The following is a 17,244-nucleotide window of genomic DNA, read 5'->3' on the forward strand; positions in this document are numbered from 1 at the left end:
TCTGCCTTCCCTGCTATTGGCCATGCCACCTGCAGATTCCAGGAACGTCACCATGACCCTTTGCAAACATCCTGATGGGGATCAGTACTGGAGGGGAGCGATGGGGATGCCCCCAGGGACACAGCACTGGGTGCTGTGGCGATGGGGTAGGTCTCCAGAGGGTGAGGACAAGGAGCTGAGATCTTGGTGCACTGTGAAAAGGAGCAAAGGTGCTGCTGTTGGGGTGGAAATCAGCAGTGCATAAGGGAGAGGATTTGGGGAGATGTCGGATGGGTGGTTGGATGTGGTGATATTGTGGGGATGTAGGAAATGGGGAGGGAGCAGGACGCAAGGTCCAGTCCATGGCATGGACAAGGATGGCAGGTGTTGGTACAGACAAGAGGGGTTGGGCCTGTAGGAGTGACATGACTCTGCCCCAACCTCATGGAGAAGCCACATTAGAAGATGTGCTCCCAAATTGTCCGTGGCAGCCTCAGTCTTCCCTTTTGGGGATCTGGCATGGGTGATGCCTCTGATGCCAGAGATGCACCTACTTGAGAGGTGGAATGGTCCATCAACTTCTTGACCAGTGATGTCATCCTGGGAGAGAGAAAAGGCAGAAAATGGGTGGTCAGGAAAAAATCCCAGGGAGGAATGGGGAGGAGGATGCTGGAGCTGTCTGAGGGCTAATGAGACCTGAAGGTCAAGGGCATGTGAGACCTGAAGGCAAAGGAAGACCCCAACAATGGAGAAGAGGGGTCAGAGGAGGGTGTTGGCTATATATAATTGGCTTCCTTCGAGGCAGGTTTTATCTCACAGACTAGAACATGTCCTCGATCCCTCAGGGACCTATTTATCCTCAGAGGGGTCAGTGCCTGGGTTGTGTTAAATATAACATGAAGAATAATTCATAGGCGACCTTGCAGCTGGGGCTATTCAGGGGCTCAGTGCGATGAGCAATCTCATCTTCTCAAGAGGCCAGAGCTGTGTTTGAGTGAAACACTGCAAGATGAGAAGCTTTTGTGCTATTTCAGCCTCACACAGAGCTGTCTGGAGGATTAAAACTCCTCCGATGCAACACAAGGCAGGAGAAACCTTAACAAAAGAGGAGTTCCCAGATCAGCCAGTCAAACGAAACTACATCTGGGTTTGGACTCTGCATCTCAGAACTGGCTTAGTTGGAGGCACAAATGCTAGGACTGGGGGACATCCAAGCTGTCACCTACAAATAAGGACCATTTGAAGCTAAAAAACCACAGTATGTTTCCTTCCAGCATATCCACTCCCTACTTCTGCAACTGGCTTTGATTTGAGAAACAAGCCTGGTGAGAAAAGATAAATTCATTGCCTCTCTTGCAGAAATTTAAAATTTCAGCCTTTTTGGGACTTCTATTTCCATACTGGAAAATATGGTAAAGAATAAAAGTGTAGTGATTGGGCATTCCTCTCCTGCCTGTCTCTTCCTCCAACTGCTCCCCTCATGATCTCTCCAGTATTTCTGTTGTGAGAGGCTCTAATCTGGATTTGCTTTACTTATCGGGTTCAGATCATGAGTCTCAGAAGAAAACCTCCAACAACTGATGAATACAAAATACGAACTAATTCCCCAAGAGGGAAGCCAAGCAAAATGCTTTTTTTGCCCTTCTGTAGATCTAGTCCTGCAAAATTGTTTTATTGCCCTGGGAAGGAGGTTAAAAGGTTGTTTGCTGTTGCAGCAAATGACTAGAAAAATGTGTGGTTTTCTGCTCAGGGAAAGATTTGCTGCTTTTAATTCAATAAAGTCCCCAAATGTGGTATGTCAAGCATCCCTCCCTCACACCACAGAGTCTTTTCCTGTTCAAGAAAGGAACTAGAATTGCAAATGCATCTGAAACCCATCATTTTGTTTCCAAAACCATTTAAAGCATTTAAAAAACACAGGTGTCCCCAGGAATATGGGCTTTTCTTGTTTGCTTATTTTGGTAATCTCTTAGTTCTGTCTGATTTGATCCCAATGAGCTGCTTTTCTGCATCTCCCGTCACCTGAGCTCACCTCCTGACACAGCCTTTCTGGGAGAAACCATCTGACGCAGGATTTTGGCAGACCGCCTTGCTCAGGTTATAAAAACCCACCAGCAGAGAAATAACCTGCAAGGACCACTGTGCCGCATGAGGCAGGAGGGTGTATATTGGATTTAACAATATGCTGGGTATGGTCAGTCCATTTTTCAAGCGTGTACCTACTCTCATTCCTACCCATGTCCAGCTCAACTGAGAGATACTAAGCTATTAACTCTGCTAGCAACATGTTAAGCCACCACATCTCTGGGGCATGAGGGTCTCGTGCTTCAGACAGCATGAGACCTTCAAAATGCCACATGCACTTATCAGGAGGGGAAAAATCTGCAAAATCAGGTAGTCATGAGCCAGCATTTTGGATGTCGAGGTACAACATAATGTGTATGAGCTAAATCGATTCATGTTTTACTAGATTGTATGAAGCAAACAAAAAGCAGCCCAATCATGTTTTCAATGAGCAACTCAAGCTGCAATGAAAATTGCATACAGAAAGCACTGTGGAAATTACTTGAAATCACTTGGATTTATGAAATGCTTGCAGAAAACGTGAGCACAGAAAGTCATGCATGCACAGAAAAAAACATCTGCACACACACACACAAAATGCACAGAAAAACAAGCACACCTAATTCTTGGAGAAGACAGTTTTCTGGGTTACTGATCTGTTCTGGTCACCTAAAATTGATGGGGAACAAATGCAAGCAAGCAGTGCTTTTGTCTTCACCACCTTTAGCAAGCACAGAACTCACCTGCTTATTTGCTTATTACAAGCAAAAAATTCATGGCCAAGGGAATGTGTGGATGCTGAAGATATTCACCTCCACATCACAGAGTACTTTGAACTGGGAGAGAAACACTGTGTTGCCAAGAGCATGTAAACACTGCTATAGGATTCTTCCACCAAGGGGATACCATAAGGTCAGGATTTTCAGAGCTGTTTACAAAGTGCTTAGCTTCTACCTTCTGAAAAGGAGATCCTTTAAGCTGCCTCATGGCGGGATGCCCTAGCAAGACTAAGCACCCCATTTTACTCATCAGCAACCCAAAATCTGGACTTGAGAGACTCAGCATCACTATGTGCTCACTTGTTGGAGTCACAACATGTCCCTCAGATGAGGGAATGAGCTGGGTTATGTTTTTTTCTGTGCTGTTTTATATCAGTCCCATGACATTACCTACAAATCCCACGGCGTGCCTTGCTTCCAAGAAGTGCCAAGCACTTTACAAGTAAATACAATCCATAATCCCTGGAGAGGTGGAGCGTGGGAGCTTCTTTAACCCCTCCATTGATGCTGGGCTGCTGTGAGCCTGAGACTGTGAGCATCACAGGGCCAGAGAGCAAGAACCGGCATGACCCTGTGGTCCAAATCCCCAGTGCACCCAGACCCAGCTGATGTGCTGCAGGTCAGAGGAAGTCTGTAGCAAAGATGAGACCTGAATCTCCCCATCCAGTGTCCTGGGGTCTTAACCATGGCACTGCTTTTCCCCTTATAGTTAAGCCCCAAAGGCAAGATTGGGGGAAGGTATTTGACCCACTTCAACTATCTTTTGCAACCACCAATGCATCCTTTTAAATGTTCTCTGCTCAATGCTGTTCCTGCCCAGTGGCCATTTTAAGGTCTTATCCTGGCAGCTGCTGGACCGCCTGGCTCCCATCACTGATGAACAATTTGCAGGATGCAGTGTACCCAAACTGCAAAGCCCTGACAAATAGACCAGAGGGTGGGATGAACACTTGACCAGGTGCTCTGGGTCTCTGGGTCTTACCCCCTTACTGGGAGGAGCCCTGGAAGAGACAGAGAGAGGTTTTCTCTTCTAAGCACTCAAGCAAATGACGGTGTGTCCTAGCACCAGTCACACCATCATCACCATCTCCTCCAGCTATTAATCACCAGTAGCCATTGCCCATAACATCCTACATATTTTTCTGTAGATGAAAAGTGATGAGTAACCCCTAATGATACCAGGAGCTGATCGAATCAGGACTGTCCCAGCATCTCTACTTGCCTTTAGGACTGAAATGCACAACACACACTTTTGCTCTATCTTCAAATAGTCATCGTATCAGCAAGAAGGGACCTCTGTATAAACACAGGCCAAACATGGATTATTTTATATGTGAACCCAGAAAATGTCTTGGGTTTTCTTAAGTCACTAGGAGACATCCCATGGCTCTACAGACCACACATTGTGGTTGGAGACGGGATGGAAATTTAGACAGTATATTGAAAACTGGGCTTTGTAAAATTTTTCTGAGTGGAGAGAAGGCTCCTTACCAAATAAACCTGTGGAGCAAAGTATCCTGGAAGTATTTACATAAGTCCTATAAAAACGCAAATTCCTGGTTATAAAGCTGGTCAGAAGAGGATCAGCAAATCCCCTTCTCCCATGGTAGCAGCCCTGTCCTCCGAAGACATTTTGCTCTTCATGTGGGAACAGCTATTCTGGCCCCTTGACTGCTGCACTCAACCAATTCAAGGACATGCCTAAAGAGACAGGGTTGGAGGCAGGGAATATGCAGGACGCATCATCCCAGTCTGACAGTTGCAAGGCGGTCTGATGTTTTCCCTGGGTCACTTTGGTGCTTCAGGGCTTGGTGTCCTCTCCTGGCTCATTTTTCTGCCTCATTTCATCACTGGCATTGATTTGCTCCTACTTTAGATTCCCATTTCCAGTCTCAGCTTGAGCCCTGTCTTGGCTATAGGGCTCTAACCACTGAGCCAGCTGGCCATCCAACCCCAAGACATTAAAAAATCACCTCTTCAGAGCAAAAAGAGCTTCTTCTATAAAAGCACAATAGAGTGGTGTCTGCACTCAGAGCTGAAAGTTTGGGTTAACTCACCATCTCTCATCTGGACAGATCCAGAGGATGCTCCTGGCATTGGACTTGGGGCAATCAGCCATTGCACTACAAAGTCTCCAAGGACAAAGATCATCCTAAATGTGTCAGTCACTCCAAAGTAGCCAGGATGGAGGTTAATTTATGGTAATTTGCTGAATAATGAGGCTCCTCTACTTGTAGTAGGTTGTCCTCTGAGGTGGGAAACACAGCCGGAGCAGCCTATGCTTCAACTGTTCTCCACTTTCCCAGCTCAGGAGGAGACCTTGTGAGAATAGGATGGAAATCAGAGCAACCTCAGGGATGCTCTGAGTGACGATGGAGATGGATTTGGCTCACAAACACATATGAAGGAAAGAAGCAGAAAAGTGCTTTGTGTGCCCTGATGATCCTTTCCTGATCACTTCCTGAGCCTGCCATCTGCATTTTTTATGTTGCAGGTCTTTTCAGTGATTTGCCACATAAGAAATTTATTGGCCAAAAATGGACCAGTGTTTTGGGGATGTCCAAGAACAGACAAACAGCTTGGGGTATAAATGGGAAAAGGGGCAATATTTCTTTCACAACAAATTTTCCAACAGCTCTTTTATGTTGGAAACACTTTCAGACTTGTGGCAGTCCTAATAACCCCGCATTGTCCAGCTCCAGAAGTCAAGATGATCATCAAAATATACATACACGCACAGACATATGTATGTGTGTACACACAAGCACTTATACTAGTATAGATGATTATGGAGGTTGTGCTGGACCCAACTGACCAAATTAAGATAGAATTGTCTGCAGAACTGTGGATTGAGAAGACATGGTATATGAAGACATGAAGACAGATACAGAGAAGGAAATAAACTTGTTTTCGTGCCCATACTGGATGGGGGGAAAAGCAATGGACCAAATCACAGCCAGGAGGATCTGGGTTAAGAATAGATTGGCTGGAAAGGTTGTGGCATCTTCATCACAGAGAGTCTTTCAGAGCATGTTAACACCATGTCTGCCTGGTGACATATGACATGGATGGACTTGATCCTCCCTTGAGATAAAAGGCATGGCCCCGCTGAACTCTCAATATCCCTTCCCAGCCCTGTTCCACTATGATTGCGGTGCTGGGAACAGTAATATCATCTGCGTTCTCACCTCCATTGCTCTAAGAGGATTTCTCCCAGGATGTGCCTTCGTTAATAGGCTTCAGCAGATCTTTTGTGAGGCCAGCTTTAGTGTGACCTGCTAGGAAGTGATCAATACTTCTTTCTTCTTACTGACACCACTGTCCAGTGTTTTTGCCCATTACTAGGTTTCATCGCTTATACCACCCTGCACTGGTCAATACAAAAAAAAGTGAGGTGATAGGAGGCCTCCCTACCAAACTAAAGCTTTCAATGAAGATTAAACATTTATTTCTGGACTGAGGTCTGGAATCCAAGCCCTCAGTGTGGGAAGTGAAGGCAGCTGGCTTTGAGGACTTAACAGCTGTCTTTATTTCTTCAGCTCTTGGCCCTAGGATTTGCCTCTGTCTTAGGGCTCTCAAACTTCTGTCCTGGGATCCAGCTCTCTGAAGACTATACAGAAAGTGTCTGGGATCCAGATCTCTTTTCTCCCCACACTGGTGAGGTATGGGTAGGCTACGTTGACTCAAATGCTACTTCTCCAGCACATGCAGGGCATTTCCAGCTTCAACTCTGTCCTCACAAATCTCCTCCCAACAAAAGGCTAAGAAGATAAAATAGTTTTTTTGGCTCAGAGCAAAGGTTCAGCTACTTCAGTTTCATATCTCTGTTGGTGACCAACAGCAAACGTCTAGGAAGAATGAGACAAACACAACATAAATGTCCTCCATAGCAGTTCCCCAGCTCCCCGCAGTTTCTAGTCTGGCTCTTCCTGGCCAGGTGATATCTTTGTATTTTACAATAAATCCCATGGATGTTTTTGCCCAGTTCCCTTACAAGATATTTTTCAAACCTTTCATCTTCACAGTTGATACTATTTCCAAAGTTAGAAACTTTCACACATCTGGACCTTAAATTTGTTTCATCCCATGGGAAAGAGATATTTGAGTCCTTGTTGGTAGTCCTCTGAAAAGGTTGTCTCTTTCCTTAGCACTGGCTAAGAAAAGCAAACAGGATGATATGAATTTTTAGGAAAGGAACGAAGAATGAAAAACAAAGCATCTCTGTACCACTGAATAAACTCATGATGTGAGTTAATACTCAAACAATGAGTGAAGTTCTGCTCTGAGGAAGACAAAAAAGGATAACCAGAGATAGAAATCTCTTTCACACAAGGAGGGACATGGTAGGAGTTCTCAACCTGGGAAAGATATGGTGGAAGAAATGGCAGCAGCAGTCTACGAAACCCTGAATGGAGAGAAGATGATGAAGCAATTGTTTCTTGGAGCTCAGGAAATGGGGATCATCCATGAAAATCTTTGGGCAGACAGTTCTGGAGCAAACCAAAATATGGTTTGCTTTGTTTTCCCTTTTTCCAGAGCACACTGTCAGCAGAAGCTGGGGTGATCAAAAGCATGCAGGTTCAAAAAGAATCAGAAAAAAATTGTGGAAGGTAAGTCCACTGGACTCCTAAATGCAACACCTGAAATGCCATCTCCTGCTGTCCTGAAGAAGAAAATTACAGCAAGACCAGTCATCCCCTGTTTTATAAGTACCTGCTGTTGACCATGAGACAGGACATGGGTTGATGGACCATCAGGCTGACCCAAAACCTATGTAAGCGTGCATGTTCTTCAAAACCCTGAAGCAAACACACCAGCTCCTTCCTCAGATGCCATCATCGCTTGGCTGCTTGGGCTATGCAGGAACATGTGAACAAAGAAACACCCTTATTTTTGTAGATTTTCTTAAAAAGTAGCTTAAATCCCTTCCCAAGAGCAGTACATGAAAACAAATAGAGATGATCTGGCATCAAAACAATCCCTAAAAATTGGGGTGCAGTATGCGCAATCCTTGCACAACTGTATCAATTTAAATTCTCTGTTTCTAGTCATCATATATACATGACCTTAAATGGGTAGCTTGAAAACTTACCCAAATAATGAGAAGTAGAATAGAAATAGCCAAGCAAAATTTTAAATGCCCATAACAGAGCAAAGGGGAAAGGAAATATCTGGGAGATACCAGAAAATCCGCAGACTTTATGATCTTACACATCTCACAGGCCTTTACCTTTCACTCAGTTGCCCATCTATTTAAACTTGTATTGTGTATCTGTTCCTGAGACCTTCCAGAAAGGTCTGGGAATCCCAGAAGAGAGCTACTGCCTGTGAACTGGACTAGTGGTTCATTCTATGGCTGGATACTGGTCTAGCTGTCTGCTGGGACTGGTGGGAAGCAGCGGAAAGGCCTGGGTCAGGCTGGAGAACATGGCCTTTGGGGGTTACCATGAAGGAGAGCATTTTCTGACTGTAAGGGAGAAGGAAGTCATTGCCAGCATGGAGCAGGAAGGATCTGGTGGTTTTAGCAGAAAAGTCCTTTCTACTGGCCCCAGGAGGGACTAGATCTGGGCTGAGATATATAGGTGTTCACACTCTTCCTTGTTGCACTGTTGTGCCACCTCTCCTTCCCACTCTGGCCATGCCCACCACTAAAGTTTGGGAAGGGAGAACCAGCAGCACGTCCTGGCATCATCAGTGTCATGTGCTGGGGCAGCAGTGACCTCTGCGCCGCACACATGGTCCCAGCTAGATGTGAAATCCACCCCGTCTCAGACCTTGGCTGAAGGATGTGGACATCCCAGACACAAGGATGTCTGATACAACAGGATTGCAAGTGTTTTTACAAGGGAGCTGATGCCAAAGAGATTGGCAGGTTTAGAAGGAACGAGAGGGGAAACAGAGATTAACAGACATGACCACCGAAAGAAGAGATGAGGCTGCAGGGACTCCTGAGCCATGGGGCTAACATGGGGAGGACTCTGGCTTTATCTGTGTCATTTACACTTTCCGAGAAAGGCAACAAGTTTAACACTAAAAACCTGTCAAATGTGGTTGTCATCACCTCTTTACTTCCCATTTTTAAGTAAGAATTTGGCAATTCAGCTTGCATCCTCTAAAATAATCAATAATTCCAACTTGCTTGCTTTAAAATAATTGTAATTTCAACTTGTTTGGCCTATTTCTTCCCAGATTGATATCCTTCTTTCTCTCTTTCTATATAAATCTATAAGTATGTATAGAAATGGGCAGGGCCTGTAGCAATAGGACAAGGAGGAAAGCTTTAAGCTGAGAGAGGGGAGATTTCGGATGGACATGAGGAAGAAACCCTTCCCCGTGAGGGCGGCGAGGCGCTGGCCCAGGCTGCCCAGAGCAGCTGTGGGTGCCCCATCCCTGGCAAGGCTCAAGGCCAGGCTGGACGGGGCTGGGAGCAGCCTGGGCTGGGGGGAGGGGGCCCTGCCCCTGGCGGGGGGTGGGACTGGCTGGTCTTGAAGGTCCCTTCCAGCCCAAACCCTTCTGTGATTCTGTGATTCTCTAAACCTTTCTCAGACACTCCAACATTACAGAATGAGATGAAGAGCCACTTAGAGGCTCTGTCAAGAATAAAGACAACCTAAAGTGACCAGATCAGGTTTTTGCCCTTCAGCTTGTAGATGCCACCAATGAATACCACCCTTCCTCGGCATTTCCTGGTCTGATCCTGCAGCTGTGGAGTACACAGTGAGCATTTACAGAAACAGTCTTGCTGCAGTCAACGTGACTCCCTGGGTGTGTAAAGGGTTGCAAGACTGGATCTGTCTGTGCCTACTGCCCACACACATCTGTGGAACTACTCTGCTGGGACTCGCAGGAGTTGTGAAACTAGGCTCGTACTTTTTCCCTGCAGATTTTGTTAATTCTGAGTTGTTTTATATCTGGCTGTGATGCAACCCCCTGAATTTAACACCATGGGGGACTGAGGTACCTCTAGTCCATTGATTCATCACACGTGATCTCTACATAGAGCCCTGCAATTGCAGGACTGCAAAAAGTATTGGAGAGATGATGTGATTTTCATAGTATGGAAACTGCAAGCTATTCTAACACTGCTGGAAGGCTCAGGTTATTGGTCAGATCAGCTGAGCCAGGAGCAATCAAAAGACAACCTCCTATGGAATGTCCCTTGTACAACTTGCAGTGTTGTGAGGATGGTTTATTAGCTGACTTCCCAAGGGAAGGAGATGAAGTTCTGTTCCAAGATCCTTCTTCATTCATCAAGGGAAGCATTTTCAACCATGCATGGATTCTGGAGATGTGTTTTGAAATTCAAGAGCTAATATAAAATATCCAAGCATGTACGAAGGCCAAGGTCCCAGAGATAAATTCATTTTAGTAGCAGAGCCCTGCCAAGCAGGGTCTTCTGCCTCCTTAGTAGTGAGTACCTATGAAGAAATCCCAGTAGCAGGAAGAGCGTGAGGAGAAATGTCAAGTAGGTCCCAGGTCTTTGCTGTAGCGGTTTTATGCTTTTCTCTTTGCAGCTGCATTTCCAGTTTTGTAATGGAAAACATAACTCCTTTCCTTGCTAAAATAACCCTCTGTTTTAATCAGTGAACTTACGTAAAACTGGTGGCTAGTGAGCATGCTTGCTCTAAAACAGCAAACTGAAACTTTGCAAACAACCCCTAAACCTCAGCTGTTTCTGTAGCACAAAGAAGCAAAAACTTTGGCTTTTGATAGACAGAGGCACTTCAGGGCGAGAGCATTTGTGCCTTCTCCCAGACCACCAACAGTGATGCTCTCCTGCATTCACAGAGGGGAGCTCTGGGACAAGGCGAAAGGAGGCAAAAATATGTTTACAAGGTGTAACTAGCAAGCACAGGTCCGATTGCAGTTTTCCTCAAAGGTGAGTGCTTCTAAATGGACATCTGCAGCAGATCTGGGGCCTCTTTTGGATGTCCTGGTAAATTTAAGATCATTATTGCTGATTTGTGTCGCAGGAGCTTCTCACCCATGGTCCAGTGAGTATCACACAGTAAGTTATGAGTCAGTTAGTATCACAATTCTGCCTTGTAGCTGGTGATAGAAGGTGCAGTTAGACTCAACCAAGTGGGAAAACCTGTGAAAATACAGAAAAAAGGTAAAATCTCTGGTAGAAATGGTGAAATTTGCCATAGCAAAGGAGACCAAAGCCCTGATGCTCACACCTAGCCAGGCTTCCAGCATGCTTGGTGCTGTGTGCAACAGCATCCTTGGAAAGGAGACTCGCTTGGTCTGAGATGCTCTTGCGCGGCCTTGGTTGTCTACCTACCCCTCATCAGCAGAAACCATTTGGTCCAAGACCTCAAGGAGCACCTTGGACAGACTAACTTGGGCCTCTGAGCTATGCATAAAACACAGGCAGGTGGGTGACAGTGTGTCCCTAAGCCTGTGGGTAGACCCATACCTCATGCAATGGGGAAAACAGTGCAGCAGATGCCATGTACTTATTCTCTTGCATTTTTCCCTATCGCAAAGCAGCTCACAGAAGCCTTGCTCCTGTAGACCAAGGATGGGCCAGGGCAGCTCAAGCTGGAGGAAATTCCAGCTCCAGCATTTCAGGACTGGGATCCCTGCATTCTCATGCACATCTCCTTGTTCTTTTCCTTTGAGAGCCACATGCTTAGGGTCATCCACATGTAGTCTTCATCCCTCCTCCCACTGAGACAAATCCCTGGATGTAGATATGTGCATGGCCTTAACATGAAAGCAACACCTGTTGCCTGCAAACTGACGTCTCCCAGTCTGCGATCCTAAGGAGCCCTTTCTTACATCTTAGAAAGACTGCAAGCACCCACCCAGTTTCTAAGAAGCATCAGCTTTTCTCCAGCCAAGGGAAGACACAAGCAGCAGCTTACATAGAGCAGAGACCCATCAGCTGGAGGGAGACAATCTAAGGAAGCAACCCAAACCCTCTTCTTGCAGAGCAGAGTTACCCAGAATATGTCATGGCTATGCCTTGAGAAAGCAAATACCCACGCAGCAGCAGTTAATTTGCTTCTCTTCCCTGCAGAAAAATGGTCTCTGTTCATCAGGCTACCGTGCAAGGATGGGGTGCATCTTGCCTTCTTCTCTGTTCCCCCAGTGGAGGTCATTCCATGCTCTGTGTGACGCTGAAACCCTAAGGAAGGATTGCAGGGGTCTGGGGCAAAAGGAGGGTTTCTCCAGCCTCTGCTTTTCTCTGCATATGGGTGCTGCTGCTGGATGGTCCCCAAAGGGCTTGGGAAAGTTTACTACAATTGGTAAAATTCTTTGAGGCTGGAAAGCACCAGAAATGGGCAGATCCCATGGGGCAACTCTTGGTTATGTCCATGCAAACTGAGGGTGTTTTGCAGGGTCCATTTCTCCCTTTTTCATCTACTTTTTCCTTATTGTCTTGGGACTGACAGATCCTGCACAGGATTTGAGGCCGGAGCCATCATGCCCAGGGTAGTGGACAGCCCTCGAGAGGTCGGCCTGGCTGGAAGGTCGGGGGGGACGGATGGCCTTGGCTAATAGCATTAGTCTTCTTCAGTGGCCCTGGACAAGCCCAGGGGGTGGAGGATGTAAGAGGCTTTTGCCGAGGATTTGCCCAGTGTGAGAGCTGGGATGGAGGCAGGGAGGCAAGGAGGAGCACTTGCCTTGGTTTCATCAGTAAATGCATGGTCTGGGTTTGGATGGTCACCCTTCCAAGCTTCGTGCCTCAGTTTCCCCACCTGTGGTTGGAAGCTGGCTCTGTCCCAGGGCTGTCTGGTTGCAAATATAGAGGTTTGAGAACTTCACGGGGAAGCCTTTAGGAAAATGCAGTCTTCATCATGAGATGGAGCTGAAAATGCTTATTTTTTGAGAAGCACAACAGGAGATTAACATGATGCTTCCTAAAAGAATATGGAAGTCTCCCACCTTTCAATAAGGGGAAACTGTTTTTTTCCCTATTATATTTAACCAATTGCCCATGTCTCATTCCCCCACACCCTTCTTAATGAAGGAAGCAAACATAATTGAGTAAAAAACTAAAACCACTTTTTTTTTTCTTTTTTTTTTTTTCTGTGTGCCAATTCTTGTTTTGGAAAAACCTTGCAATTGGATTAAAAGTGGAGCTGGTTAACTGTCTATTACTAATTCTCTAGTGCTCATTCAGCACAGGGACCAAAGTTCTTTAGCCATACAGTTAATTTTTAGGTGCTCTAATTTTAGACTGTAGCTAGGCAGCTATACCTGACTTGCTGCCAACAGCCAAAATCTGGCTTGGCTCAGTGACTTGCATAAACCTTCCTATCTGTCTGGTGGGGAAAAGGGAGGGTGAGGCTTTTTTTTTTATAATTTATTTATAAGTTTTATTTTGGTTTTAATGCCCTCCAGCACAAAGCTCACAGTGAAGGCTCTCTTGCAGTTTTGGCCTGAACTTTGCTTCCACTTGTGAAAAAAGAGGTGTAAGTGCAGCTTAAAAGAGAAGAAATGGCTACATTTCAAAATCTCTGTAATGTTAAATAACTCTTAACTCCATGAACAAAAAAGCAAGTGCTATGAAAATAACTGATTCCACCATTAACCAGTGAGTTGCAGAAGACATACTCTTTGCCCCAGTACTGCCAAAAATAGTGGCTGCATCTATACTGAATATGAGATGGGTGTTTGCAGTGTTGGTGCTCCTACCCCAGGCCGCACCTAATATATGGTGAGCCATCAGACAGGATACAGGACCAGCATCCTACAGGGAGACAGAACAACTGTGGGATGCCTATTGGGTCTGACCCTCTGCTGTTCCCTTCCTTGCACCTGTGGGCTGCTCTTCAGTCAGATTTGCTTTTAACACAGTCTGGATGAATGCAGGCTTTGCCACACCAGCTGAATGCTTGTTCTTCCTCAGTTTCTTTCCTGGGGATGTCCAGATGGAAAAGTCCCAGCGATGTGTTGATGCATGCCCGAGGTGCCCACACTACATGCAGAAATCCCCCTGGAGAAAAGGCTTTGCAAGGCTCTGCCTTGCAAACATCCCCTTCCTAAGCAAATTCTTTGAAGGACAAACCTGATAAATAGCTGCGAGATAACAGCATGACACCAAGGTCTGTGGAGGGGAGGGTGTAAAGCACAACTTGGCTGAAAATCAAGCTGTGGGTAGGGGCTGGGACAAGTCTTTGGCCACATGAAGTGTATCTAGACCCAGATGCAAAGGCCAACCACTGCAATGACCATGGTAGTGCTCAGATGTCTGCAGGTATCTCAGTATGGGCTCTGCTGAGCAATCCTGGGGAGGGAGGCATCGCTCCTTGCTCACTCAGCTCTTTCTGGCTCTGTACCCTGGCAAAATATGAGCCGGTGTCACTGGACCATGCAGATGGCCTTGCCCAGAGTGACTTTATGCATCTGTTACTCATTGTCCTGTTATGCTCCAGTGAGGAAGCATATGATCCGTGGTTGTCATTCATGCAAGGAGGGATGGGCCATGAAGTTTGTTGACGGGTTCAGAGATACCCTGCCTGACACTTATTCTGCATGTCTGCAAGTGGCTGGCTCCTGCCCATATGGGAAAGATTTCTCTGGGGATGGAGCATTGGAGAGGACCAGTCTGGGCTCCTAAAATCATAATACCTAACTCAAAAGCATGGACAGAAAATAGAACCCAGGCACTGCTGTTCACTCGGGGTGACAAAACATTTCCCCTGCCCACATTAATGAACAGGATCTGCAGGATCCCACCAGAAGCCACAGCCAGGGAGCAGGAAAGCCCCAGTTTTGAAGCTGATGAGGTGAAGGACCAAGCGTGAAATTCCTACCACTACCTAATTCTGTGATGCTTCTCCAGGACACAACAGCTTAGTTCCCCAGCAAGCTTGTGCCTCAGTTTCCCTCTCCATACCCAGGGCTTACACAGCTTTTGGGTTTATTTGCGACTCTGTAGAGAAGCAGGTGACGTGTGGGGAAGTGGGAACACACATCTCCCTTAGCTCAAAATTCAGGTCTATCACTTGGGCGATGTGTGAACCAACAGCACACTTCCATAAACATGACCTGGACTGCGAACTCTTCCCCCTGAGGCAGGAAAAACGATGGAGGGAGAGGTTTACCCTCCCATGACTTTCTGCTGCCTCTGTACAAAATGCTAAAAATACCCTTCAGGAGGTGATGAATGGACCTTCGTCAAAGCAGATGCAGGTGACTGAGAACATTTCGCCAGCATTGCTCTTTACGAGTGCCTCCCAAGTGGCACCTTCAGGCTCAGGTTACATTTTGGGCTCATGTGAGCAGTTCCTGGGCTCCCATGGCTGAATTAACTGGCAAAGGAGGAGGACACAAGGCCTTGGAGGGAGAGCGGAAAGCACTGTAGGCAATGCGCAACGCAGAGTAAGCACGACCAAAGTCACATTTATGGCAGGTAGAAAAATAACTGCTGCAGGAGTGAGAAAGGGTCTTGTCACTGTTTTGCCTGCTTGGCAATTTGACAAAGCAAACCTTGCTGGCTGGCTGGCTGGGGTTCAAACTCCCTGTTAAATCCCAGATCTTATCGTCTGGTTTGTCATTTACATTACTGATGATAAGACTTCCATCCTTCCTGGCGAGGGGCTCAGAGGAAGATGCAGGGATGAAAGCAGAAGCCTTATGGAGGTCCCTATGGTCTGGTGAGAGGTCTTTGGTGGGCCACAACTTGGCAGCACAGACTTTATGTGCTTGCAATGTTCTTCTGCTCAACACAAGGTTTTCCCTCTCCATGAGGATGCTCCTCATGCACCACGAGTGGGCTGCAATGACAGCAGACCTTATTTTCAGCCTGAATTCATCGCACTGCATCAGAAGAAATACATGGTGAGCTGGACCTGATCATAGTACCCAAGCTATGGTCTCTACCACCGAGATAGACCCATCATGTTCTTAGTGGGCTCAGAAGAAACTGGGGAGAAAAGGGTCTTTTCAGATGCTGTTGTTGCAGTTTTTGTAGAGGTGCCTGGATTAACGGACAAACCTGGCAGCTATAAACTCTCTCTGTTGAAGACTTGTATCAGTCCTGGAAACAAAAATCTACTAAAAATAATACTCCCTGGAAAGAGGAAACTTTAAAAATCCATAAACAGAAGGTTAACCACAGGCAGGGAAATGACTTTACATTTTTAAGTCTGAAGACAGATAAGCCTGACTTTGAGTGCATATGTCCTGACATGCCAAATACAGGCAGTTTCATACATGCATCCAGACACCTGGCCTCTGGGTGAAGACACTGAACACTAATGCTTTGAAAATAGGACATTTTCTGCTGCTAAATAACCATGTAGGAACAAAGCTATAGAGCTGTACACCAATGGCTGACTCGAAGTACTGCAAACCCGCCCCATGCCTCACAAACAGTTCTCAAGTTCCTGAACAGAAGCGAGAAGGGAAAAAGAAGCGTGTTCTCAAAAGCTTGATTTGATAGGCATCACCCTAAAAATTCGTTATGTGCACTAAAAAAACCCAAAACAAACTGTGACTGCTTAAGGGTTCGTTGCTGCTTTGCTGTGAGATTCAGTTGCTGCTAAAAAATAGAAATAAAGGACAGGACTCTAAAACTATTGTGAATTGGTTTTGGCTGTAGAGAGCAGGAAGACTGGGTCCTGCCCATGTTACTTTGTCCACAACCAATGTTTTTCAGGCTCAGGTGAAGTAATTGTAGTGTATTTGAAAGTATGTTATTGTTCAAGAACAACCATGCCAGACAGGTGGGTTAATAACAGACGGGGTCGTGTAACTCCTGTGTCAATGTAAGCACCCAGCAAAACAAACTGGGCATTTCCAAAACCATCCATCAAACTAGCACTGCCGTGTGTGGCTTCTCGATGGCAAAAAGTATCCTTTTTGTGGATAACTATTTTGTGGATATCTATTATTCGGGATTTTCTATTATTCTATTAATAGATTATTCCATTAATAATAATTGTTAATAAGTATTCTATTATTTCTGATTTTCAGTGAGCTGAACAGGGGAGGGGGAAACAGAAAGTTGCAGGACAAGTACTGGTGAAACAAGTGAGATGGGAGGTGGGTGGCAGCCAGTTCCCTGCCGCTGCTCAGGTTCTGTGAAGGCGGAGGCTGTCCTGGGGCTCAGTCATGTTGTCACAGATCTGGGCTCAGTTTTCCTTCCTCCCAGGAAATGTGGTGTCACAATTTGCACCTGCAAGTCATGTGTTCACGCTGCTGTTCAGCCTGGGGCTACGGTGGTTGTGTCTTTACTCCTGCAAGTTGTAATACTCCATTAAGCATGGAGGTGTTTGTGGGTTTTTGTTTGGGATTTTTTTTTAATAATTTATTTTATCAATGCAACCTTCCAGGCTGGGATCCCACTGCAGCATACACAGCAAGAAGATGATCAGGATTCAGAGAATTTGGACCCAAAATGTACGACAAGGTGGGTCTAGGTCAACAGAAAGATGATGGATCTGGAGAGATGATGGTCCCAGCA

The sequence above is a fragment of the Falco naumanni genome, chromosome 2 (assembly GCF_017639655.2).
Source record: "Falco naumanni isolate bFalNau1 chromosome 2, bFalNau1.pat, whole genome shotgun sequence".
NCBI lineage: Eukaryota > Metazoa > Chordata > Aves > Falconiformes > Falconidae > Falco > Falco naumanni.